A 27,946-nucleotide genomic window follows, 5' to 3' on the forward strand; every position below is an offset into this window, starting at 1 on the left:
CTGGGGAAGGCTGGTGCAAAGGGAAGTGCCCCGGGCAGAGAGGAGCACTGGAGAAGGCTGGTGCAAAGGGAAGTGCCCGGGCAGAGAGGAGCACTGGAGAAGGCTGGTGCAAAGGGAAGTGCCCGGGCAGAGAGAAGCACTGGGGAAGGCTGGTGCAAAGGGAAGTGCCCCGGGCAGAGAGGAGCACCGGGGAAGGCTGGTGCAAAGGGAAGTGCCCCGGGCAGAGAGGAGCACCGGGGAAGGCTGGTGCAAAGGGAAGTGCCCGGGCAGAGAGGAGCACTGGGGAAGGCTGGTGCAAAGGGAAGTGCCCGGGCAGAGAGGAGCACTGGGGAAGGCTGGTGCAAAGGGAAGTGCCCGGGCAGAGAGGAGCACTGGGGAAGGCTGGTGCAAAGGGAAGTGCCCGGGCAGAGAGGAGCACTGGGGAAGGCTGGTGCAAAGGGAAGTGCCCGGGCAGAGAGGAGCACTGGGGAAGGCTGGTGCAAAGGGAAGTGCCCGGGCAGAGAGGAGCACTGGGGAGGCTGGTGCAAAGGGGAAGTGCCCGGGCAGAGAGGAGCACTGGGGAAGGCTGGTGCAAAGGGAAGTGCCCGGGCAGAGAGGAGCACTGGGGAAGGCTGGTGCAAAGGGAAGTGCCCGGGCAGAGAGGAGCACTGGAGAAGGCTGGTGCAAAGGGAAGTGCCCGGGCAGAGAGGAGCACTGGGGAAGGCTGGTGCAAAGGGAAGTGCCTGGGCAGAGAGGAGCACTGGGGAAGGCTGGCCGCCTGGGCTCTGAGCTTCTGCCTTTTCTCTCTTGTTCCAGACTGGAGAAGCTGCTCCTAGACAGACATAAATTCCTCCCCAGACTTTCTCCAGCTCAGGCAAATAACAGATTTATTTTGGTGTTTCTCATCGCCTACAATAGCACAAATATATAAATATGTACACAATCACTTTTAAAAGTAATAAAACTGTGGCATAAACAAAATCTGCTGTGGGGAGGGGCGGAAGGAAAGCTGCAGTCCCTCAGGCAGGCTCAGCCCTGGCAGCTTTTTGTGCCTTGGGGTGGATCCAGTCCCTATTCCTTGCAGGGGCTTGCAATTCTGATTGTCCGATTAATTCCCTAAGAGAGCCAGAAAGGGAAATCCCTGTATGCACGGGGTAAAACCAGGACCGGACTTGTTTGCTCCTGGTAGCATGGAGGCAGCTGACAGTCCTAGTCGATCATAGAGGACTTGTAACTCAGGCTGCAGGCAGATGCTCTGCATTGATTCTTTGCCAAGTCCTGCTCGACTCCATTTCAGGCCGAGCTTTAGCTTCATCCCATGCACAGCTTTGCATATCATTCACAGCCACTCATTCCTATAGCAGACAGTAGTTTAGTGTTGATTATTTTGCAGTATCTCAACTTTGCAGACTATTTCTCTAAGGAGCAGGACACTTCAATCATTTTAAAGAGTTTTCTGTCAATTACTTATGTTTTCAAGCCAGTCCTGGAGTACCCCCTAGCCAGTCTGCTTTTCAGGATATCCACAATGAATATGCATGAGAAATTGCATGCAAATCTATCTCATGCATATTCATTATGGAGAGCATAAAATCTAGAGTGGGACCTGCTTGATAAACACTGCATTACTGCAGCCCATCCCGTTGCTGCCTGCAAAGCTTGTTCTGAGTCTCCTTCGGCATACAGCTGAGTGATGCCATTACGTACAGTGCACGCATGGTGTGTGTGTATATGAATGCATATATATGTGAATGTATACACACATGATTCATTTTTAGAGCTATTGGTCTTGAAGTCTGCTTTTGGCAGATGAAGATTTATTTTCATAACAAGCACATATATTGCACATCATTGGAAGGTTAGCTTTGTTGTTTTCACTATGTTTTCCTTTTGTGTTCATGCATTTTTCTTATTAAGTAGAAGCTATAAATCTTTCAAAAAATTATTTTTGATTTTAGAAAGACTCCCCATTCATACCTTCAGGAATTTCAAAACAGTGTAGTTTTTCAACACAGAAAATATTTTTCCAAGTTCTACAGGTAATTTGCTTCAATAATCTTTACCATATTATATTATCCATGGTGAGACTGCACCTTGAATACTGTGTACATTTCTGGTTGCCGCATCTCAAAAAAGATATAGTTGCGATGGAGAAGGTACAGAGAAGGGCGAACAAAATAATAAAGGGGATGGAACAGCTCCCCTATGAGGAAAGACTAAAGAGGTTAGGGCTGTTCAGCTTGGAGAAGAGACGGCTGAGGGGGGATATGATAGAGGTCTTTAAGATCATGAGAGGTCTAGAACGGGTAGATGTGAATTGGTTATTTACACTTTCAAATCATAAAAGAGGGCATTCCATGAAGTTAGCAAGTAGCACATTTAAGACTAATCGGAGAAAATTCTTTTTCACTCAACGCACAATAAAGCTCTGGAATTTGTTGCCAGAGGATGTGGTTAGTGCAGTTAGTGTAGCTGGGTTCAAAAAAGGTTTGGATAAGTTCTTGGAGGAGAAGTCCATGAATGGCTATTAATCAATTATACTTAGGGAATAGCCACTGCTATTAATTGCATCAGTAGCATGGGATCTACTTAGTGTTTGGGTAATTGCCAGGTTCTTGTGGCCTGGTTTTTGGCCTCTGTTGGAAACAGGATGCTGGGCTTGATGGACCCTTGGTCTGACCCAGCATGGCATGTTCTTATGTTCTTATACCTGTGTACACATATGCTACTTTGCCTGACACATATCAAGTTTTCTGATATATGATTACAGATTTGTCTTGTATTGGCCCGTGTTGAAATTCCCCCTGAAGAAGCCTTTCAGGTAAAACAAGGATCCTTGCCAGGGTTCTCCAAGTTTGAATTTCAACTCTGGGTTTTAGGATTAAAACTACTGAAATGTAATCACGTTTACTTGGCTTCATTTGATGTCAGTCGACTTGTTCATTGAACATATATTAATTCCAATATTGTTGGAGTATGAGTGCAGTATATGGGAGTATTTTGTGTATTTTTGTATTTTCAATATTTTTTGTAATGTTTCTAAGAAGGTTTTTGATTGAATGTATTAAATTCAAATTTTGTATAAAGAATATATACTATTACTGTTAATAGTCTTTTAGTCATACACTATTCTAAATTTTTTTTCAATAAAGTTACAGTTTTGTTTACAACAATTTTTTGTAGCGCTGTTTCCCTTAGGGATCAGTATATTTATATATTAGTACAGCACTACATTTAGTGAGTTTGTCTGGTACCTTTTTCTACTATAACTAGGTCATTTTGTATACTAGACACCACGGACAATGGTAGTAACACTTACCTACAGGCCGTTACAGTAAGGAGGGGTAGGAAGAGCTGCGGTAGTACCGGGCGCACAGTCCGGCTCACCTACCGCTCGATACCGTATTGAAATGTCATGCAAATGCAAGCTGCATTTGCATGACAAATGTCATTTCAAATGACATTTGAAATGACAGGTACCAGGAAGTGGACGGTTCTCCTACGCTCGGGATTGCCAGTCCTCTCTCCTCTCCTCCCGAAGCAAGGCGCAGGGAGGGGGGGAGAGAGGACTGGTGAAACGACCTGTAAAGTGTAAAGCAACGAAGCGACTTACTTTTCTTGCAGCCCCTCCTCCGGAGACGGACCGCGGCTCCCCTGCCTCCCGGGGGGGGCAGCCGGCAGCGAAAGCGGCCCCGCCAGTGAAGATGGATGCCTGCACGGGCGAAAGCGGCCCCTGTGCGTGCAATTTGGCTGCTCAAGACGTGACGTCACATGCCGTGATGCCAAACGTCGTGACGTCACGCCTTGAGCGGCCAAATTGCACGCACAGGGGCCATCTAATGCAGGGGTAAGGGTAGGCAGTAAGTTAGCAGGTTAAACGCGCGGCAAAACTGCAGGTTAAAAAAGCGATAGTTGGGGCGCGCGTTACTGGATGGGAGGGAATAGCTAATTCGATCGTTTACATCTAATACGATATGGAAACGGTTTGAATACGGAATACGTTATGTCCCTCATTTTGTACATTGTACTTTTTTGAAGTTATGTTTTTAGTTATCTTATTTAACATATAGTTTTTAAATCATTATTATTGCTTTCTCTACCCATGACCCTTCCCCTACCCTTGACCCTTCCCCTGGTTTTTGTTTTCTCTGGTTATATGTAAGGGCTCCACCCTATAGTTAACTGTATATTTTCTGTTTTATGTAAGGGCTCTGCCTAAAAGTTCTTGTTTATTGTGAACCGATGCGATGTGCGAACGAACATCGGTATAGAAGAGACTTTAAATAAAATAAATAAATAAATAAATAATATACATGCCGCGGGCGGAAGGGGTTACCCGGTGATTTAAAGAGGCGGTAAGAATGGGTTAAAGGGGATAGTGTATCGCGGGTTGGACTAACGCGGCCGAAAAGTGAGTAGAAAGCGGGTTAGAAGCAGGGTAACCGCGGCCGCACTTTACTGTATTGACCTGACATTTAGTTATTCTGCAGAGTCAGCAGTGTTATCTGGCATTAGATTGTTTGAGTCGGACAGAAGTGACACTTCTAGCCCTATTGATTGGTCTTCCATCATTAAGAACCACAAGCATCTTATTCGTACGGAATTGCACTTGGCTTCAGATGCCGGGTCAAATGTATCCCTAGGGGTCTTCGTATTAATAAGGAACCTTTTTTGTAGCCACAAAATGACCAATGTTTTAACAAATGAAATGCCATTCTCAACAAATGCTCTCATGAAGTCATGCTACTTATAATTGAAACAGCCCATGCATCATCGGTAGCTATTCACGAGGAAATCGATACACAATTGAGTATTTTAAAATCAGAGTCATCTGAGGAATCTTTCAGTATTCAGTTTTCTCAATATAAGGAATCCATGGAAAAATTCCGGAGTGAACTTAAGGCATTCAAAATATGTAAATTTCATAGAGATGTCAATGATTGCACCCGGGGTTATGTCTATCCATGGATAACTTCTAACAGAACACCTAGGAAAACCCGTTCATCTAGTGATTCTTCTGATGATGATTCCCACAGTAGATCTGGTGCCAATAAAAAAAAACACTGAAATCAGAACCGTTTAAACCTACTATTGCAAGTTTAATCTAATGATTTTTTAATGGCACTGGTGCAGCACAGAGAAACACAATACAGACATGTGAATTACAACCACCACTCGCGCAATCAGGACCTGTAGCGAGACAGGATAATCACCAGATCACGTCGGCAGGTGATGTCTAATCATGAGTTTACATTGCTTCAGAAAGGCTTATCCTTCGTACCCACAAACAGATATCATTCTTTCCAAACACGTGTACATTTGTTTAAATTCATTAGAAAATTGAAGATCATGGATTTCTTTTCTAATCCTGGATCCACTCCGTCTGCAGGATTATTTAGAACATCCAAATGGAATCCTCCAGGCCCTCCTGATCCAGTTATTAAACACTGGAACAATTGGTTCTCAAAGATCTTACTAGGTTGGAGACTACATGTTCTCCATTTTCTAATAATCTTACACAATATGAAAAGTTAGCTTGAAACACTCTTAGGTCAGACACGAATATTACTATACATCCAGCAGATAAGGGTGTTGATATTGTTCTCCAAGACACTATTGATTACAACACGGAGGCTCTTCAACAATTATCTGACAATTTTATCTTCCCTTGGACAACAAACCAACACCTGATCTACTAGAACATATTAAGATCCTATTAGATGAGGGGGCTGCGAGTCAAATACATCTCTGAGAAAGACTATCAGTTTTTATTTGAGCCCTCCCTCAGACTCCATTCTTCTATCTTGTACCAAAAATTTACAAGCCACTAATTTCTCCACCTGGTCGTCCTATTGTTTCTGGCATAGATTAAATTCTTGAACCTCTTTCCAAATATGTTGATCACTTTCTGCGTCCCATTGTTCCTTCTATTGGGTAATACATTCGAGATTCTACTGATTTTATCATAAAGACTCAGTCTTTATCCTCTATAGAGGGTACCTGGCTGTTAACAACAGCGGACATTACGTCTCTCTATACTACCATCCCCCAAGAGGCCACTGTTAATTTGGTATTTGAGACACTAGTGACTAATGGTCACTCAGAAGGCCTAAGTGGTTTCATCATGAAATTGGCCTCAATAGCCCTTAAACATCATTTTTTCAAGTTTGGTGATTGATTTTATAAACAGGTTAAGGGACAGCTATGGGCACCACAATGGCAGCATCCTTGGCCTGTTTATATGCCAGCACGCGCTCCCCCGGCACAGCGGCAAATGGCTGCTGTGCCGGTAGCCTCTGACCCCACCCCTTTTCTGAAACCCCGGGACTTATGTGCAGGCCGGGCTTTTTTAAAATAGGCCCAGCGCCCATAGGCTTTTGAAAATCCGGGCCTATATAAACAGGCTCACCTTTATCCACATTTATTTACACCTTTAAAGAAAAATCTAAAATATTGGTAGGAGAAGACTTCCCTGTTAAGCCTTTTCTTTTTATATGACACTGATTTTGTTGTTAATAACTTTTATCACTTTTCTCAGCACAGATAGCAGGCTCACTAATCCCCGAATCACTAAAAATCAGCATCACATTGGCCACTCTCTAGCCAGTTTCAATAATAGGCTACAGATTACTAGTAACAAGTTTGCAGTTTCGTATTGGAGTTCTTTTAGGACCTGGGATGGATGTCATCAGGGCCTGGTGATTTGTTATTCTTTAATCAATTTAATCTATCACATCCTCCATTATCACAGAGATTTGTTTTAGTTTCTCAGACTCCTCACCATCAAAAAATGCTTCAGGTATGAATATGTTCCCAACATCTCCTCATTAATTTGGATACAAAGAATTCATTCTGTTTTTCGCTATTTCCTTACCTCCCTGAGCACCCCTTTTACCCCCTCGATTATCTAGCAGCCCAACTAACTTCCTCTCAGGCTTTTACTTACGGATATACTTGAAATCCATTATTAGTTTCTGCCTGTCTGGCAAGTGTCTTCTCAAATTCTCTCTTGGTCTATCTTACTACTGTTTTACATCTGACTTGTCAGTGCTTATACTCTTACCTATTTTCTTCATTTGAGTGTGCTTTCTATTTTTTTAACAATGCCTTTTTGGTTTTAACTGCCTCCTTTACCTCACAATTAAAGCATGCAGACAGTCATTTGGTCTTTCTTCAATCTTTAAAGTAATGGAATACATTCTTTCTGGGCTTCTAGGATGGTATTTTAAAATAATGTCCATGCCTCCTGTCAACTTTTAATCTTTGCAACTGCTCCTTTTAGTTTTTTTCTAATTTTCTCATTTTATAATAGTCTCCCTTTCTAAATTTATATGCAGTAGTTTTACTTAATGTCCTCTCTCCAGTGATTATGTCAAATGTGATTGCTTAGTGGCCTTACAATAGTAATTTCCTGAAGCAGGTCATGCATTCAGGTGAGGGTTAAATCTAAAATAACTGCCCCTCCCATTTGTTCTTGGACCAGCTGCTCCACGAAGCAGTCATTTAAGGCATCTAAAAACTTAACCACTCTTGCATATCTCTGGAACTTGTTGTCAGATAATGTGGTAAAAGCAGTTAGCGTAACATGGTTTAAAAAGAGTTAAGATAACTTCCTGGAGGAACAGTATATTAACCATTATTAGTGGGAAAGTCACTGCTTATCCCTGATTATGAGCGAGAAGGATTGGATCTGTTCTTTGGGATTCTGCCGGGTATTTGTGACCTGGATTGGCTGCTATTAGAGAGAGGATGCTGGGCTTAATGGACCCTTGTTCTGACTCAGTATGGCATTTATGTGCTGATGAGACCCTGTTCCAATCAATACTGGAGTACTTGAAATCTCCCATTATTACATTATTATTTTTTAAATTTTGGCTAGTATTCCACAGTCTTTTCTCACCTTGTCCAGGTGGATAGAAGTGTACACCCACTGCTGTACTCTTACCCTTTCTGTCCCTAAGGATTGCACCCTGCACTTTGTTGCCTGCAGGGCTCTTATCCTGCCTGACTCTATGCCACCCTTTACATATAGTGTCACCCCTCTGCCAATACCCTGGTATCACGGTGGTCCCCATTGCTTATCCTTCCACCATGTCTCTGAAATGCCTAAAATGTCTATATTCTCATAGTATACCATTCATTCTAACTCTTCAGGCTTCTGGCATTCCCATTCAGACATTTTTTATTTGTATTTGTACTCAGGACCTTGCAAGGGTCCCCATTCTGTGACAGTGCTCAGACACCAGGTGCCTTGAATTGAAGAGCACTCTTTCAAAGACATGCACAGACCCTGTAAGAGCGATCTGGCCCAGTCCTGCCTGCCTCACTGCATGCAGGGAGATATAGTGATATTAGTGAACAAGCGTACAGCAGTGATAAGTGCCCAGAACAGAGCTCATTGTGCCATAGCACAACTTCCAAGCCAGGCTGCTTTCGGTTCCCAGAACAGGTGCAGTCAGTCCTGGCTTTAGCTCTTGCTTTTCTCAGGTGCTGTCTTTCCCCTGGAGGTGAGAGGGGATGGGGGAAGGGCGAGGAGAATTCATGATTGTCTGGGCTTTGCTGCTGGACGCTGGCTCCTCTGTCTGAATGTTAATGAGCCCGGGAGAGGAGGCTCTCATTAGGGGCTGTGCTGCATTGCAGGCGTTTTCTTAGCATCAGCAGAATCACCTTTCCTCTTCTGTCAGGCAGCTGGAGGCTCCGATGAAATTAATCAGGTATTAATCAGCCGCTCTCACCCTTTAAAATGCAGAGCTGCGGGGGGTCCCTGCGTGGAAGTGCTGCCTCCTTGTTCTCCTCTCCCGCGTCCGGTTACTGTCTACACCAGGCTCAATCATTGCTGGGGAAAGTCGGATCCCGTCGGCTGCTGCTCAGGTAGATGAGAAGCCGCTGCCCTAAGCGCAGGACCGAGTGCCAGGGCAGCACCTGAAGCTCGGATCTTTCATGCCCTGGGCTGTAGGAGAGACCGTGGCAGGGAATCCTTTGCTCCTGCTCTTGTCAGCAGATGCTGCCAGGGATCAGAGGAATCCACCTTGCTCTCTGGGCACCCGCCTGTCTCGGCATTTAATGCTGAGGGCACCTTCAGTAGGTGGTGCACCTGCTCTCTGACAGGCCGATGCAGAAAGGTGTGTTCATCTGAGGGCGCAAAACTTACTGCCGATCTAGCGAGGAGTTCTGCGCACAGAGAATGCGCGTTCTATAAATGTGAGCAATGCTTAGCGCCCTCGCATGGAAATCCCATGCAAATGAGGGCATTAAGCAATGCTCCTCCATGCAGAGACTGCTTTTGGCCAGTGCATCTTTCTTAGCACCGGAAACTTAACCCCTGAGTCAGAACTGGAGTTAAGACCCTTTAAAACTGGAGGAAAAAGTGAAAAAACGTCCAGCACACTATCTGGATAAGCCGCGGCTGTCACTATCAGGCCGATACGGTAAAGTGCGCTCTGGTGGAGCGTACTGTTAGCCCGCGTTTGGCCACGTGTTTTCGATGTGCTAGCTTTACCCCTAATACAGTAAGGGATAATAGCGTGTTGAAAACACGCGACCAACCCCCCCAAAACTAATAGCGCCCGCAACATGCAAATGCACGTTGATGGCCCTATTAGTCATTCCCGCGCGATCCAGAAAGTACAATGTGCAGCCAAGCCACACATTTTACTCTCAGAAATTAACGCCTGCCCAAAGGCGTTAATTCAGCCAGCACCTGGGAAAGTGTACAGAAAAGCAGAAAAAAATGCTTTTCTGTACACCCTCCGACTTAATATCATAGCGATATTAAGTCAGAGGCCCCAAAAGTAAAAAAAAAATTTAAAATCTGCCCGCAGGTAGGAAGATGGATGCTCAATTTAGCCGGCGTCCGTTTTCCGAACCCGTGGCTGTCAGCGGGTGTGAGAACCAACACTGCTAAAATTGAGCGTCGGCTGTCAAACCTGCTGACAGCTGCTGCTTCTGTCAAAAAGGAGGCGCTAGGGCCCTAATTAGCATATCTGGGCTTCCTGAATCGTGTGCCCAGGAGAGTGGCCTGTGTGTGCGCATTGGGAGAGCGGGCGCTTGCCTGCTGTCCCGCGCGGTTTTCTGTATTGGCCCGTTAATAAGTACTGACTTATGTGGATATCTGGCAGCTGCTCCTTGCAGCCAGATAGCCGGATAAGTCAGTAATTGTCCAGGTAAGTGTTGGAGGCCTATCAGGGATGCCTCCCCCCTCCTTCCTGGCTAGACAACACAAATATATTGGCCCCTGGGTGCCGGAGATGCCACTGCAAAGGCAACATGAAATGTTTTAGTAATACATAAACATTCCAAAACAATAAAAACCTTGAGCATCACAAGTCCACACCAACATAAACTGTCATGTCATAAATCAACTCACCATTTCATTTCAGTCCTATAGCTAGACAACAAGATAATCAGGCCATATGCATCAACTGCCTGCTCAGCATACAGAATAATCAGGCAGAAAATAAATAAAAAGGACTTAAGAAGACCGAAAGAAAATCCTTATTATGAGACACTAAACAGCCCAATTATGCCAGAGTTCAAGGGCCACAGCAGAAACCGCTCTGGCGCATGTTTCAGATAATTGTTGTCCTAGGCATGGGAATGGGGTGAGGGGAGCCTCAGGGGCCATGGACTTGAGCTGCTGCCAGTAATGACTTACTTGCACAGACAGGAAGAGAGTTCATGGTGGCACAAGATACAACCATGGGGTTCCCCCTTGTGCCCATGAAGAGGACCCATGGCAGCAGAGGATAGAAGCAGGGTTCCCATCCCCATGGGCAGGAAGAGGACCCCCATGGCACTGAAGAAGGCCAGATAGATGGGGTATGAAAAGGAAAGGAGAGAGAGAGTGTGTGTGTGTGTGTGTGAGAGAACAAGGGATGGAATTGGTCAGTGAGAGAGAGGATGAATAGGATGGGATGCAGGAAAAGGGTGAAGGAATGGGAGAAGGATAGAGAAGGGGTGAGTGAATGAGAAGGGAGAGAAGGAGCAGGAAGTGGGTGTGAGTGTGGGAAGGAGTGGGAGTGAGGTGGGATAAGAGGGACAGGGTAGGAATGACATTGTAGGTGGGGGTGAGTGGAAGAGTGTGCAGGGCCATGGAAGCACTAGGCAATTGGGGATGGCTCATCAGTGGCAAGACGGCAATGATTGACTCCTTGTTATTCCCTCCCATATGAGCCTGTGCAGGTGGAAGGTGCAGGAGTGGGCTGAAGCTGGAGACTGCTGCTGCTTGTGCATGCTCTAGGAGGAGAAGAGTGAGTGTGGTTGTGTGTGTATGAGAGATAATGGACAAAATCTCCGGATAACTGGAAATCAAAAGGAATGGAGCATGGGGAATTTTTTATCCATATTAGTTTCAATTATTGTTAGGTGTTTTGAAATATTTTATTGAATTTTGGGTATCTTTAAACATGTTTTCATGAATTTAATTATAGAACGTTATTCTGTTTGTCAGCTGTTTTGAAATATATTTTTTACTAGAATGGTTTTACTATTATGATTTGTATTTCTTGATTTTATTGTTTGATGTTTTTATGACGATTGGTGATGTTTCTGTTTTTCCTTTGTTGCACTACATATAGAGTCTGGTTTGTTGCAGTTTCTGGTTCAGTTTTTATCTGCATGTTTCTATTTGTACTTTATTCTGTGTTTGATGAGGGTCTGTCTGTGCACTGCATGTGTGACCAAGGTGAGATAATCTGCTACTCTGTAGTTTCTAGGGAGCTGCATTTGTCACATTCATATCAGTAGGTACACACATACCTTGCCGACTGTCTAGTACAGGTAGGAAAATGGAGTGTATGCGTGTATCACATTATTAAAAATACACGCATACTCTGTTTCCCACGTGTATTAGAAAGTTGGCAAGGTATGTGTGTACCCACTGAAACAGATCTGCTGAACGTACATTCCTAGTAGTTTCTGTGTAGTGATCTATTGCAGCCTGACTTATTCTGTTTTCCTAATATGATATGTCTGGTGTTTTAGGGCCTGGAGTAATATTTGTGGTGTTGCATTTTCATAGCTAGGATTCTTACTGTTTGAGTGCTGGCAGTTAGTGCTGTTTTGGTGTGGGAGGTTTACTATATTGTGATTGTAATTCCATTTACTTATGGCTTTTTGAGGGCCAAGCAGAAACTCAATACCCTCTACAATAAGCCTAATACCATATCCGTTCCAAGTATCTTTTTTGCAGGGTTTCCTCAAGGGCGCCACAGCAGCGTATACAAACACAAGAGCATAAGACTTGCCATACTGGGTCAGACCAAAGGTCCAGCAAGCCCAGCATTCTGTCTCCAACAGTGGCCAAGCCAGGTCACAGGTACCTGGCAGGCATCCCAAGGGCTGGATAGATTCCCTGCTGCTTATCCCAGGGATATGCAGTGAATTTCCCCAACTACACCTTAATAATGGTTTTTGGACTTTTCTTCTAGGAACTTGCCCATTCCTTATTTTAAACCCAGCTACACTATCAGCTTTTATTACATCCTCTAGCAATGAATTCCAGAGCCTAATTATGCAGTGTGTAAAAAATATATTTTCTCCTTTTTGTCCTAAATAAAATATACAAGTTTTAAGTGATCCTTTTACCTCTATACTTTGAATGCCCCTTTCATGTAAAATCTGTTATTGCATAATTAATTGTGTGTGTTGAGGGCGGAGGGCCCACAAGACTGTAAGATTCACCTAGGGTGCCCTATAGCCTTGCACCAACCCTCGAGAATTCACCACCCACAAACCCTCACCATTCACTCATCTCCCACTTCTCCAGGTGGCAAATGCTGGGGCGACAGGTCGAGGTGAGCTTGACTATTCTCAATCAGGCCAGTGCTTCCCAATCAATCAGGACTGTTTGCGTCTTTAAACCACATTTTCTTGGTCTCTGGTTACATCCCTTGGTACTCAATGGTCTTCTCTCTCTCCATACATAGTACAGAATAGTCGCTTGGTACTGACACTTCTATTAGTAATGCTGTTTTTCTCAGGGGCAAGCCATCCTGCCCACAGGCAGAAAGAAGACCCCTGGGGTTATCTAGCATCAAGCATTTTATCGGTTGACCTGGGAATGAATAATTATAATCTGTGATTTGGAACACTCCATCTTATCTTGCCTTTGTTATTTCTCCTTATCCACTATGCCTTATTATTATGCCTTATTATTATTAGAGAGCAGCTCCATCACTGCTCTCTACATTAAAGGTGGGGGTGGAAGGGAAATAGAACCAAGAGCTAAGAGAAACAGATAAGTATGAGAGAAAAAATGTGTGAGGCTTGCTGGGCAGACTGGATGGGTCGTTTGGTCTTCTTCTGCCGTCATTTCTATGTTTCTATGTTTCCTTGTCTTCCTTCTTGTCTGCTATGGTCTTCGCAACAAGAACGTCTAATGCTGCCTTCTATTTGAAAGCATTTTGAAAGTTCTAGAGCTATTTGCTTTTCTTATTTATCCCCTTGTCTTTGGAACTCCTTACCTCTCAATGTTCGTCTGGAGAAAGTTCTTAAAATTTAGGAAAGCACTTAAATCTTGTTTGTACGAGCTTTTCCACATCTGAGTAATATGTGAACTTGCTTGAACCTGCCTTCCCACGTTCTGTTTACCCTTGATCTGAGTTTCTGCTTTTCTGGTTATATTTTATTCTTTTGTATTGTTTTACTCATTTTATTTATGTATATTGATCTGACTTTTGGGTTGATTTTAATATTTTGTTATATTATGTTTTGCCTTATTCATTTTTTTTTTATATTCTATGCTTTGTTTTTGCTAGTTTTAAATTGTTAGTTTTGTTAATTTTATTTGTACATTGCTTTGTTTTACATTTGTAATTAATTGTGATTAATCAAGTAAGAATAAACATAAACATCTTTGTGAGATAGAATGACATTAACTGTAAACATAAGAAGTTGATAGTGCACGTAGGAGTTAGGGTAGAGCTAGGAGTGGAGCTTGGTTGCCCCCACAAAAGCAAAAAGGTTTTCCGCTGCCCCTGATCATGTTTTTGGCTCCTTCTGATAAATCAGTACAAAGTTCCCTGCAGGACGTACTCAACCAGCGATGACTTGAGATGAAAGCCAGCATCACAGTATTACATTTAATATGCCTGCTGATAGCACAGGCCTACTGTGATCATGGGATAAGAAGATGACAGATGTTCATCCTGTGCTGATATAGGACTACATTAATTGCAGGCAAAACGTGTGAGAGCTGTGCTTGATAAATACCACGGCTCCTCTCTTAATGAAAATGAGGCAGTGTTAATTAGATGTTTCTGGGATGAGACCTGCAAGGACCTTGAATTTACGAGAACTCCTTAGGGTGGTTTTGACAGCCTGGGGAAATGAGAGGAGAATCCCCAGGCATTTCTTGCAGTGGGAGGTGTGTGTGTGTGGGGGGGATGCTTGCTGTAGCTGCCCTGAACAGAATGAAACCTTCAGACGGGTAAATTACACCAAAAAGCTGTAATATTTATTTATTTTATTTTATTTTACATTTTTATAGACCGACATTCGTTGGAAACATCCTATCGGCTTACATGGAACATTAATGTAGCGTAACCTGGCTTTACAAGGAACAGAGATTAAAACATATAATGTTTGTAAGAGAAGGATTATATAACAATGCCAGAAATATTATGTAACAGTAGCTAAGGTAAGAATTAGGATATAGGGGAACGAGGGAATGGTAGAGTTAGTTAAATATAAGGTAACATTGCCTATGATTTAAAGTAATGTTCTTTTAAGGAATTTTTACTCAAACGTATATATAACTGTTAATGCAAATTCTCTGATTAATTCAATGCTTTTGGTTTTGAATTTTGGATGAGACTTTAATTGTTCTTTTCTCAGACAACATGTACTGTTTTATTTATTTATTTATTTATTTATTTAATTTTGGTGGTTTTTTTTATTTGTATTTAGTATCTAAGAAACGTCTTGTCTGTATGTGTACCTTGTTTGTTTTGCTTTTATTATGTGTGTATATCTTGTATATCGCTTAGGCCTAACAGTGTTAGGCGATTAATAAATTTGATAAATAATGAGGATAAGGAAGCTTGATAATATAAGTAGACCTTGTAGTTTTGACCAGAGACATTATAACAGGATTGGTAGAAGCCAATATAATATAATCTAGGGGATTCCCACGGGGAGGTTGAAGTACGTAGCTGAGTATGAGAGTCAATGGGGAGAGGTGGTGAATCCGTGGAAGAGTTTCAGCTGAAGGCTTGCATATTCTCGCTCTCATTTACAACCGCGCTCTTCCGCTCACTGCATGTGCGTCTCTCACCCTCTCTAGGCTTCCCCATCCCTGCGCCTCCTTTCACAAGCTTATGGGACACCTTCAGCCCCCAGAAGAGGAAACTTATTCATTCACAGGACCTTGGACCACTAAAATGAGCCAGGTTGAGCAGCAGAAGGGGTTTCCCCTGTTCAGTTACTCAGATTGCAAAATGTTCTCTGGACACCTACAGAGACCATCGATGGAAGATGTGTCCTGAATATTTCAAAATAATAATCATCCTAACACAATCTTTTCTATTTTTAAACCACCTTTTCCAATTTGTGCAACTTTTTAGGGGTTTACACATGTTTCAGGTCTGATGTCCCTTCTCCACGGAGCTTACAAACCATGGGGCCATCAAAATGGGGAAGTGCAATGTTCTCAAAATGGGGTTTATGAATAGATGCGGCCCTTGACTTCCTCTTGCCTCTCCTGGCTGTTTTTGGGAAAAGATTTCACTATGGACTTTCCAAGCTCTGATGTGGATTTCAGAATTTCGCTGTTTCTATTATGAAAGAAATGTAAAACATGAATGCCCCCCCCCTGCCCCCTCCCCCGAGAAGCTTTGTTGTTGCATTTGCTATGTACCAAGTGGAAGGTCCTAGAAGGCCTTCTTGATAGAGTTGACAGGTTTGATAAAGTCCCCGGGTCTTGTGGCCTCATTCTGCCTCTTTCCTCCTAACGAGTTTCTAAATTGCCTTTGTACATCTTGCTGCTCTCCTGCCTCCCTACGCTCAGGTGCAGAGAGCGGGCTCTGTTTGTATTATGCCTCCTGCTTCCTGGTTTGTGTGTAAGTAAGTTAATAGCAAACAGTTATTTACCCTTTCAAATGATACTAGGACTAGGGAATGTGCCTTGATATTTATTTTATTTCTTAAAATTTAATATCCCGCCTGTAAAACATTAGCTAAGTGGCTTTAAAATAAAATGATATGCCTAATAACCTAGCCGAACAGAGAAAAACCAAGCACAAATAAAAGAAGCAGGCATCCATAAAACGGACTGGTTTGCCGTGATGGCAGAAACCTGCTCCCTATGCCAACAATCTCTACCAATGAAATGCTTGATTAAAAGCCAGGATTTTACTGCCGCTTTACATTCTAGGAAATGTAGTTCCACACAGATATCTGAGAGAAGAGAATCCCAAAAGGTGGGGCCTGATGGCTCACAGAAGATTCCCTCCTATCAGAAGGAGGGGGAGAGGGAGAAATCTCTTTTGGGAAGAGCGCACAGAAGGGGTCAGGAGTTTAGCGAGAGATAATGGGAAGGACACGGAAAATTACAGAACAGTAGTGGGGAAGTTGTAAGACAGGAGTCCCATGATTGAATTCCCTCTTACCCTAGCAGCCGGGCTGTGTTGGAAGGGTAGGCCAAGAAGAAGAGAGCTGGAATAGTTAATTCTCAAAATCACAAAAGCATGTGCTCAGATCATAGCGATGTAATGGTGGATGAAGGGGACGGAGAGATATAGGGAGCCACAGAGAGTTTAGAATTAAGCTGATGCTAACTGGCAGCAGATTTAAAACAAATTTCTGAGTTTTTTTTTCACTTGGCCTATGGTTAAGTTGTGGAATTTGATGCTGGAGGAAATTAGTTTTTGATTGGATTGTTCCTCACCTGTTAGTCACAGGTTGTAGAGGAAGCACAAAGAACGGTTGTTCCTTTCTGGTTGTATTAGTGTTGCAGAAGAGTTTGATGTAAGGGATGTGCTAAGCACACAGCGGTTGTTGACTGCAGCCCTTCCCACTCATTTTAACTGGTTTATTATTTATTAGACGCTATACACCGCCTGGATAAAATTACCTTACAGGAGGATTATATAACTTGCCCAGTTTCTGTAGGACTGCTAAAGCCTTGCCAGGCATTGACCCAGAGGCACCAGCTCCATGGGTGTAGCCCACCAGTGAAAACCCATCTTGCACAACTTCTGGCCTTCTCATGAGGCTTCACTATTCTCCTGGATTGTTTAACAAATTGAATGGAAAATATGTTCCTTTTACATTTTGGGAGTCCATGGTGGCTGAAGATGCTTTCTGGCTGGCCTTACTCACTGGCGTACCCCATGTTTTCTTACTATTTGTGACTGACCAGTCATGAGTATCGCCCACATTGTCTACCAGATTCATTGCTGCATGTAACTAGGGTCCCACAGTTTGACCTTTCAACCTGCTAAATGCCACAGCCATTTTTCTACCAGCTAACTAAAGTTGGGGGTGGGATATAGACCGAATCACAACTGGTTCCCCCCATCCCTGCTACTCCTGCAGATTGCACTTGCCTTCCAAGCCTCAAACTCTAGAACATCTCGGCTAACCGGAGGTCTATAAAAGATGGACAAGGAGAATGAAAAGAAATTTCTGGCCCTGATCTGGCGAGCCCCAGCTTAGGGTGTCTGTGTGCAACACACATGCAAGTCACTGATGCTGCCATCTGTGTGTGATACACACGCAGGTCACTGATGCTGCCGTCTGTGTGCGACACACACGCAGGTCACTGATGCTGCCTTCTGTGTGCGACACACATGCAGGTCACTGATGCTGCCGTCTGTGTGTGATACACATGCAGGTCCCTGATGCTGCCTTCTGTGTGCGACACACACGCAGGTCACTGATGCTGCCTTCTGTGTGCGACACACACGCAGGTCACTGATGCTGCCGTCTGTGTGTGATACACATGCAGGTCCCTGATGCTGCCGTCTGTGTGCGACACACACGCAGGTCCCTGATGCTGCCGTCTGTGTGCGATACACATGCAGGTCCCTGATGCTGCCGTCTGTGTGCGATACACACGCAGGTCACTGATGCTGCCGTCTGTGTGCGACACACACGCAGGTCACTGATGCTGCCGTCTGTGTGCGACACACATGCAGGTCCCTGATGCTGCCGTCTGTGTGCGACACACACGCAGGTCCCTGATGCTGCCGTCTGTGTGCGACACACATGCAGGTCCCTGATGCTGCCGTCTGTGTGCGACACACATGCAGGTCCCTGATGCTGCCGTCTGTGTGCGACACACATGCAGGTCACTGATGCTGCCGTCTGTGTGCGATACACATGCAGGTCCCTGATGCTGCATCTTTGTGTGATACACATGCAGGTCACTGATGCTGCCGTCTGTGTGCGACACACATGCAGGTCACTGATGCTGCCGTCTGTGTGCAATACACATGCAGGTCCCTGATGCTGCCGTCTGTGTGCGATACACATGCAGGTCCCTGATGCTGCCGTCTGTGTGCGATACACATGCAGGTCCCTGATGCTGCCGTCTGTGTGCGACACACATGCAGTTCCCTGATGCTGCATCTTTGTGTGACACACATGCAGGTCCCTGATGCTGCCGTCTGTGGGAGAAGCATGGGTTTAAGTGAAGGGAATTCATGCTACCGAACCATACGCCAGTGTGTATTTACAGTGCGAAGCATGTTGTTAAAGCTTAGGCAAAGATTTACTTCCTATGCATAGTAGTAAGTAGAATTGCATTGGTCATCTCTGCTGCATGCCTCAGTGTCACGACTGCAATTGTTTTCCCTTCACGGGTTTGGTGTAACATCTTCCCTTACAGAAAGCCCTTAACAGACTGGGTGGGTTCTCCTCATGACTGCTGGAGGAATAAATAACAGTGCAGGCTGTGCTATAGCAGAGAAATCCACTCGTCTGCTGTGGACATACAGAGAGGAAGCAGGTACAGGTGCATGTGGGCTGGGATTGCAAAGGCACAGTGCACTCTGGAACTTGCAGTCCTGCTGCTTCCTAGTAATGTACATTACATCTTAATTCCACAATGCATTTGAGTGGAGTCTGTCTGTTTGTCTGGTGACCTGGCACAGGGTTTCAGTTTAGTTTCGGGGTCATTGCTTGATATACACAGGGAAGATAGTGACACTTGATCCTCTTGCTGGAAGTGTAGCATAACTCTTTTTTTTTTTAATTCATTCTCCCAATAAGCCCTTACTGCTGGCTGGCCGGGACTGGGAGTGCTGTGGGCTGCCTGAAATCTTGTGCCTTCATTCACCCTTATTGAGCTCTGGAGGAGTTACCGGCCCCTGCGTGTCTAGCTCTGAGGAAAACCAGTAAAAGAGCTTTGAAGCAGGCTAAAGGTCTAAAAAAGAGAAGTTCTACAGCTCATTGAAATTTATAATTGTTCCGAGGTAATGATGGCAGATATTCGGTCTGTCGAGCAGTGCTGCAGTCTGCTTAGGGTAGCTGCACGTATACATTCCCCCCTGGGACCCAGCACCCAGTCCTGGGGTGTGTTACGGGTGTAATGGTGGGCCTGCTCCTTTCACCATGACCTCCAGTGGTGGCAGCCTTTTAGGAGGGGTTAGAAAGGTGACTGTCTCTAGAAGGAGGGCCTTCTCAGACCGAGGGATGCCTGAGACGTGTTGTGCATTGGTTATCCTCCTTTCTGCGTGTGGGATGAAGGCAAGTCCCCATTAACCTCTAGAGCTGCTAGCGTCTTCGTGAGGATGGAGGGGAATTTAGGAATTTGTTTTCTACATAAATTGTGCATGAAATGTATAAAAACATGGCAGTCGTGTCTTTCATTTAATCAAGGAGAAGCTTTCTCATTCAAATCACTTATACCATCCATTTTATAATCTAACTATAAATTATGGCTCCTTTTGAGACTGTAATCAGATGCCACCGAGCTGTGTTTAAAGAAATCCCTGCTCCAGGGTAGCTGCTGATTTCAGCCACAATGAGCCTGGAGGCAGGGCAACAGGCAGTGCCGGGGACTGTGCTGGCAGGGCGCACTGAGGGTAATTGAGAAGAGATTGGCGTGTCTTGCTTCAGCAAAGGACAACATTGGCTCAGGCTGTAACTGTTTCCTCAGCGAATGGGCTCTTCCAGATGGCAGATGTCTGTGTGTTATTTATGGCCTGGGTCTCCCAGCGCAGCAAACGGAGCAGACAGTATGTGAGACTGCCTCTGATCACTGTACGACTGCCTGCAGTGTCTGGGGATATTTTTAGGAGTTAGACACACCTGCAGCGAGAGCAGGCACAGAGCCTCTCTGGGCCAGAGATGTAAGGTATCCTCACTGCACCAGTGACATTCTCTCATGTCCCAGCTTCTTCAGAGACTTAAGATGGTCTAAAGCAGCCCGGTTCTTGTCATCTTGAAAGTTACATTGCAGCTTTCAATCCCATGGTGATATTCTACTGACAAGAGAACCTGACAGGGGTGTAGTGTTTTTTTAAACAGAATAATCTAATTCATGGGGTAAGTGTGTTTGTGCCTGTGGAGCTATAATCAGGTAGTAAGATAGTGGATGACAGCAGGAAAGGAGCAATTGGCTCCCCCAGGCTGCCTGGTTGGCTCCCAGGTGGTGATGGAGCCTGGCTCTCCATGCATTCTCCTACTTAAGTGGTTACATTTATATTCTTCTGTATATTTTTTGCAGGAATGGGGTCTTGTCTAAAGTTTGACACGAGTCATTGAGCCATGGATATGCAGTAATTTAGCTCTAAAATAACGCCTGTCTTTTATCTTCTTAGGGCCTTCTTCAGATGGGACTTGTACCCTGTAGACAAAAAGAAAAGTGATTGAGTAAGGCCCTGTATAGTAGTGAAAGAATTCCCCCTTCCCGCGCCTACTTTTCTCTGATTTTCCCTCGCCTCTCGCCCTCTCTGATGCTCATAAAACAGAAAGTTTTCCGAGCCATTGCCTGGTTTGGCTCAGATGGAAGGTCAGAGGAATACACAACAAGCAGTGAAACCTTCACTCCCAGCAATGAAGTCTCTGGGGGAGGCTACGTTGTGGATTCTGGGGGCCGAGTTACTCACCAGCTCAAAGGGCATCTCCACGAGATTGCTTCAGGCACACTTTGTGCGCGTGTGTGAGGTCACGTGTGTGTGTGTGAGGCCACGTGTGTGTGAGAGGCCACATGTGTGTGAGGTCACGTGTGTGTGTGTGTGTGTGAGGTCATGTGTGTGTGTGAGGTCACGTGTGTGTGTGTGTGTGAGGTCACGTGTGTGTGTGAGGTCACGTGTGTGTGTGTGTGAGGCCACGTGTGTGTGAGGTCGTGTGTGTGTGAGGCCACGTGTGTGTGAGGTCACTTGCCAACATGGGCCCATGCCACTCAGTGAGTGTGCGGCGAGCTGGGATTGCAGGAGACTGGAGGAGGACTTGTGGGGTTCTGAGTTCCGTGAGTCTGTGTGAGTAGTAGCGGCTGTATGCCCTGCACAGGATGCAGACAGCAGGGCTTCCCTGTAGCACTTCTAGTGAGGGAGAGAAGCTCTTTTATCATATGGGCTGAGAAGGTCTTCCAATTACTCTGCACCTCCAAGTGTTGTCATCTCTTCATCAGGACACACAACAATGGTTTAATTGAATTGGAAACCCCTATCTGTTTGGTAAGCTTTACCCAAAGGACTATAAAATCCTCATCTGCAAGAGGTGATGAGGTAGAGGTGGATGAGGTGTAAAAGGACACAGGAGCCCCCGACCTTCAAAAGCAAAGCTGGGAGGACAGCAGGGGGGCAGCCGTGGAATCTTCAGCCCCTCCCAGGACCCCTCTCTGATGCCCTCGCTCGTCTCCCAAACCAAAACATTATAGTAGAAGGTGGAAGAAAAGATCCTCTTTAATGGGCCGGTACAGTAAAAATCGCGGGAGAGCGCGGGCGAGCGTCCAGGTCACTCTCCTGTGCGCGCGATTCAGTAAATTCCTTTATTTAAATTAGGGTCCTCAGCAAAAAGAGGCGCTAGGGACACTAGCGCTTCCCTAGCGCCTCTTTTTTGACAGGAGCGGCGGCTGTCAGCGAGTTTGACAGCCGACGCTCAATTTTGCCGGCGCCTGTTCTCGAGTCCGCTGACAGCCACGGGTTCGGAAACCGGACGCCTGCAAAATTGAGCGTCCGGGTTTCAACCCGCGAGCCGCGGGCCCATTTTAAATATTTATTTTTTAAATTTTTTACTTTTTTTTAACTTTTGGGGCCTCCGACTTAATCTCGCCGAGGCATTCATTCTGTTTTCTGTGTTTTTTTCACCTGTGTTTCAGAAACTTTCTCATGTGTGTTTGCAGCAGAGTTTGGAGGCTGCTGCTCTGACGGGCAGGGAGCGAAGGAGGTGGTCTCTGGATGAGAGCAGCCCAGCCAGCTGAGAACATGAAACCAGAAGGATCCTAGAAAGATGCAGGAGCGGTAAGGAAGAGACCTCTGTATTAAAGACCAGGGAAAACCGTGAGCAGGATGGGTCTGGTGCCTCCATGGTGCTGTCTTTGTATTAAAATAGATTGAAATGAGCCGCGACCTCAGGAGGCTGGGCCGTAATGGGGATCCAGGGTATATTAGCTAAGTGAGGCAGGTCATGGGGGTCAGCCCTGTGGCTCAGTTGAGGGACCTGGGTTTGATTCCCTTGGTTGACTGGGCCAGTTGGGGGGAAGGGAGATAAAATTGCCCGGTGGTTGTGAATGAAGGCTCATTTGCCTTGGTTCTGATTTGAGCAGAGAGAAACTGGCAGCTCAGACAAATGGTTATTACCATATTTCTGAAAGATTGGTGTAATTACTGACTGCTGCCTTCTGCCTGTAATGGGAATAAGAGGATCTGCCCCTAGATCTGGACAAGCCAGCACTTTCCTGTTCTCATGACCGGATCCATGCCCGTAAATACAGGCTGAGAGGCTCCGGGGTTTACCGTCTCCTTCTGACGTCTGAAGATGCAGAGGGAAAGGCAGCATTGCCAGGCAGAGGATGTGTCGTGTGCAGAGTGCAGGGGTCGGTGCTGTCATCCTGGCACCATAAACCTTCCCATTACCACCAGTGTGTGTATGGGAAGGGGGGGGGGGCATGGGGAAAAGGCCCCCTGGGACACCCCTGTGGTAAACCATCAGGCCAGCACCTCAGGCCCCTCGGGATGAATGTGGCGACGTAGGTGAGGGCAGCAGGGCTACTCAAATGAGCTCCTGTAGGATGATTATAAACCTTTGTGCTTAGACATAGGAAGGGGTGAATTAATTAGGGGATCTGTCATTACCTAATACGTTACTGTGCTACTCTGAGGGACCTGGGGGAGCTTGGCAACCCTTCGGGAGGAAAGGCTGCTGTTTACTTCATTTTGTAGGGCAAGGGATCTTTCTTTTAATAACTGAAGCCCTGTGATATACATATATATATATATATATATTTGTTTTTTTTTTTGCTACTTTCATGATCGGAACACATGAAATTCTTTTACCTCTGAAGATTAAACCGACGTGAGATCTGCCTTGACTGCCGGTGGCTCGCTGAATCCTACCTGCGTCGCGGTCCATCTCACACACACACACACTCATTCTGAGTCTGTGGGAAGAAATCTATTTCTGTAGCTCGGCTTGAATCCCTCTCCTCTCCAGTTCTTCCAGCAGCCTGAGCCTCCGCCTCTCATTCAGCCTTTCTGGCTAGGTGATGCTTTCCCATTCTCCATGCTTGGGTCCTCTTCCATTATTCTCCTTCCTCGCTTGCCTTATGTCGTGGAACCTCCTGCTCTGAGCCTCATCCTCTGCTGCTCCTCTGCAGTTTGCCTGGCCGCCCCGGTTGCAGTGAAACAGAATATTCACTCTGAAGTTGGTTCCACCCTAATAGGAGGCTGCCTGCAGGTCAAGAAGGAGCCACGGGGATTTCTTAAGGGCTGATCCACCAACCTTTCTTCCTGTGGACGCAGAATGGAAGAAAAGCTCTATCGCGTCCTTTTGAAAATGAGCCTGTGTGTGCCCATACACGTGCGTAGCGGCGTGTGAATGAGAATATGCTAGAATTTGTAATCGTGTGCGCACTTACACGAGTATGTTTTAAGATGCACTGACCGTGTGGAAGTAAGCTCCTTATTTTAACGAGAGCTTGCATGTGTCGTCCATAGGACCTTGGCAGCAATTGCATGCATATGTAAGCGGATTTTAAAACCTGCTCACGCAAAGCACATTCCCAGTTTCCAACTAGTCCACCAGTTAGCCCAGTTAATAGTGAGGTCTTTCAGACCTCTCTGGTTCTTCATCCTGCACCCCACGCCCTGTCCTCTAAGTCCTACAACACGAGATCTACAGCCTTGTTCCTCATAAGGAGAGGCAGAACGGTTACGCGGATATCTACTGTACACACGCTGCGGGTTTCGTTTTTAAAATTTCGAATTACACGTCTAGGTCTTGGCCCCGCCCATTCCCCATGTGCACGGGTGCATGCGCACGTATTTTGTGGCTTTTTAAAATCCGCATTGCTCGCATGCGACAGACATACGCGTGTATGTGGGCATTTTTGCACGAGCCCGTAAGTGTTTGAGAAAGAAGTTCACTCTCTCTAGAGATGACCGCGGATGATCTGGATCCCCAGTGGAATTCACACAAATGACATCCCCTATTTGTAGCTGAGACAGGAACCTAAGAGCTGCATTTAGCCCACAACAAATAACGTTTTATTAGGAAAACTATCAAGAGCGGGTCTATTGTATGATTCTCCTATACAACTTTACTATTAATGCACCTCAGCGACTCCACTATCGAGATCCCCCTCCCCCACAGTTCTGTCACTGCACTTCATGCCTGTCCTATAACGCCCTGTATGCCTGAAAAAGGCTCCTACAAACTCTCCAAACCTATCAGAACCAGAATAAGAGCAGTGGGATTTTAGATAAGGGACAGCTGCTATCCTCGGAAATCAGGAGAAGCCCCCCATAGCTGCGGGGCTGGAGGGAGGGGGTTCACTTTGCCAGTACCTGTTAAAGCTGCAGGGAAAGTGAAATGACAGAAATAATCCTTGTTGTTCCTGTTATACCGTTGCTTCGCATTGTTTCATGCTTGCATTAATTGGCGTGCACTGTCTGAAGCTCGCCTGTGCAGTGCAGTAGACGCAGAGCAGCAGCAGCATGCGAGGAAGCTAAGGAACAGCTGCAATGCCTTGGTTACCAGCCCTCTCCCCTCGCTCCCTGTCTGTGCATGCCAAGATTTATAGCTCCCTGGAGGGAGATTTTGAGGAGGAAGAAGGAAAGTATATCTTTTTATCTTCCATTGAAATGCAGTGGTGGATTGGAACATTTTGGAAGGAGAGAGTGGAAAAGCCACATTAAACGCTTAGCACTTCTGATCAGCAGTGCCAGTTGTTAGTCTCATTCCTGCTTCAGCAATATCTTCTGGGATTTTGTCATATTTTCCCTGCCATCTAAATAATTTGATCCATGATCACAATGCAGTAAATCCCTCAAGTTTATGAATGAAGGTGAAGATGAGTCTTATAAGAGCGAGAGAGAGTGCTGGAAGCTCCAGGCTCCCTGGTGGGCTTGCAAGAGCCAGCTTGACCTCTCCACCTCATTTCCACATGCCTGCTTTTAGCCTGTGCATCTTGCAGTCCGTTTCTGAAGCAGAAAGCACATACATTGTTTCCCTGTGACATTTAGCAGCAGCCACAAAGTCCGTGCACTAAAGTAGCAAATCATGTGGCACCTGCTATCGATGTGCATAGCTGAGTGGGATCAAAATTGCACACAAACAATTTAAAATCAAGTGTACCTGTACTGCTTTCCTAAACACATCCGTGGGAACATCCTTTTTTAAACCTGATGAAAAGTGTGCCTGCCGTGGACGCCACGTGCACTTTAAGCTGGGCAGAGGAGGCCAATTCTCTTGGGTAAGTGACTAAAAATTGCCTTCTCAATGACCAGATCTACAGCATGATGGTTTGTGAACATTTCTGTACAGTTTATTATAGCTCATCTAATCATTAGAGACACTGAACAGAGTAAAGCAACATGATACCAGCACTTCACCTCCCATTGCTCTCACACACAAACACACTCTCTCCTCCTGCGTATCACTTGCTGACAGACTCTCTCCTCCTGTATCACTCGCTGACACAGACTCATTCTCTCCTCCTGTATCACTCACTGACAGACTCTATCCTCCTGTATCACTCGCTGACACACTCACTCTCACCTCCTGTGTATCACTCGCTGACAGACTCTCTCCTCCTGTATCACTCGCTGACAGACCCTCTCCTCCTGTATCACTCGCTGACACAGACTCACTCTCTCCTCCTGTGTATCATTCGCTGACACAGACTCACTCTCTCCTCCTGTATCACTCGCTGACACAGACTCACTCTCTCCTCCTGTGTATCACTCGCTGACACAGACTCACTCTCTCCTCCTGTGCACCACTCGCTGACACAGACTCATTCTCTCCTCCTGCATATCTCTCTCTAACACACTTTCCTCCTGCGTATCATTCGCTTTCACAGACTCACTCTCTCCTCCTGGGTATCACTCGCTGACACAGACTCACTCGCTCCTCCTGGGTATCACTCGCTGACACAGACTCACTCTCTCCTCCTGTATCACTCGCTGACAGACTCATTCTCTCCTCCTGTGTACCACTCGCTGACACAGACTCATTCTCTCCTCCTGCGTACCACTTGCTGACACAGACTCACTCTCTCCTCCTGTGTACCACTCGCTGACACACTCATTCTCCTCCTGCATATCTCTCGGTGACACACAGTTAGTAGTTGACCCCAATCCTCAAACTAATATGACCAATCATCATGAGTCACAGGACAGAGACTGAGCCGTGCCTTGAAAATAAAGGGGTGGGGAATTTTTAGACCCTACCCTCATTTGTCCCACACAGGCATGGCTAATGAACAGCATACATACCTTTCACCTATAGTTTTCAGTGATCTTACACAAGGGGTGTCACCAGGTGAGGTGGGATCTGAACCCCAGCTTCACTAGTTCTCAGCTCACAACGCTAACCCCTAGGACATTTTCTGAACTCCACAAAGCATGCTAGTAACAATGTGCCCTTGAATTAAGGGCTGCTCGGGGACAACCGATACAACTGGCCTGAATTTAAAATGCTGCAGCCTGCTCAGAGGAGATGTGCTCAGCCAGTGGAGTGAGGAGCAAGTGCCCGACCTGGCTGCCTGCTGGGGTTAGGAACCTGGTGCTGAAAACCATTATAAAGCTTAATGGTCAGATGTGGGACAGACAGGGTGGGTGTGAACCAAGCAGGGAATCTGTGTGTCCATCTTTCCAAATGATCGAGCACATTTGAGGCTGAGGCTATGACAGGGCATCTTATGAGCAGTCCCGTGCTCTGGCCAGCAGCTGGCAGTGTGAGCAGGGCAGCTGGCAGTGTGAGCAGGACTGACCGGATCTGCCTAGATGTTAAAATAAAGCTACATTTTTAAGTGCCTTGTTGTTAACCATTGTGACGGCTCTAGCTTAACGACGGTATAGAAAAGAGTTTAAATAAAGAAAAATAAATAAAATCTTCTACTACAATCCTGTGACTGCAGAGCACCCCAGCTTCCCTCTCCTTCCTAACCTAATTAATACAGGGGGTGACTTTAAACCCTGCAGGCAGCTGGCCTGTCCCACAGGTACTCTGTATCCTAGGGGCCTGCAAACAGGTTTCAAAAGGAAAACTCCCTGTGCTGCAAACCAAGCACAGGGCTGCACCTTGTCTGCAGGTCCTGTCCTCACCTGCTGCACCCCTCCCCTTGTAATGAGGCTGATCTAACCACCAGACTTGGAAAGGTAAGTAGTAAGATCATTTCAAAATTGAGCAAATTCTTCCCCATCTCTGGTGCAGGTTCATCCATCAGTGCTTTCCTGAGCGTCCCAGGGCTTCCTTTGATAATGAATCAGAACCATTTGGGACCTTTCAATCTGGAACACTTTGATTTCAATGTTTCAGAGTCTGTTACTGAGAGAGGCCTGGTGCACAGGGCCTG

General features: G+C 45.7%; 1 protein-coding gene across 3 annotated transcripts in view; it reads left to right on the forward strand.

Moving 5' to 3' along the window:
• The window catches only part of DLGAP3 (DLG associated protein 3), a 214,235-nt gene that overhangs the window by 100,340 nt on the left and 85,949 nt on the right, over positions 1–27,946 (forward strand). For all 3 annotated transcript variants that reach the window (XM_029571884.1, XM_029571883.1, XM_029571885.1), the window contains exon 2: positions 22,247–22,388. The gene's annotated coding sequence lies outside the window, so the exon portion shown is untranslated. The remainder of the gene's footprint in view (positions 1–22,246; positions 22,389–27,946) is intronic.

This window comes from Rhinatrema bivittatum, chromosome 11, assembly GCF_901001135.1.
Source record: "Rhinatrema bivittatum chromosome 11, aRhiBiv1.1, whole genome shotgun sequence".
Taxonomy (NCBI): domain Eukaryota; kingdom Metazoa; phylum Chordata; class Amphibia; order Gymnophiona; family Rhinatrematidae; genus Rhinatrema; species Rhinatrema bivittatum.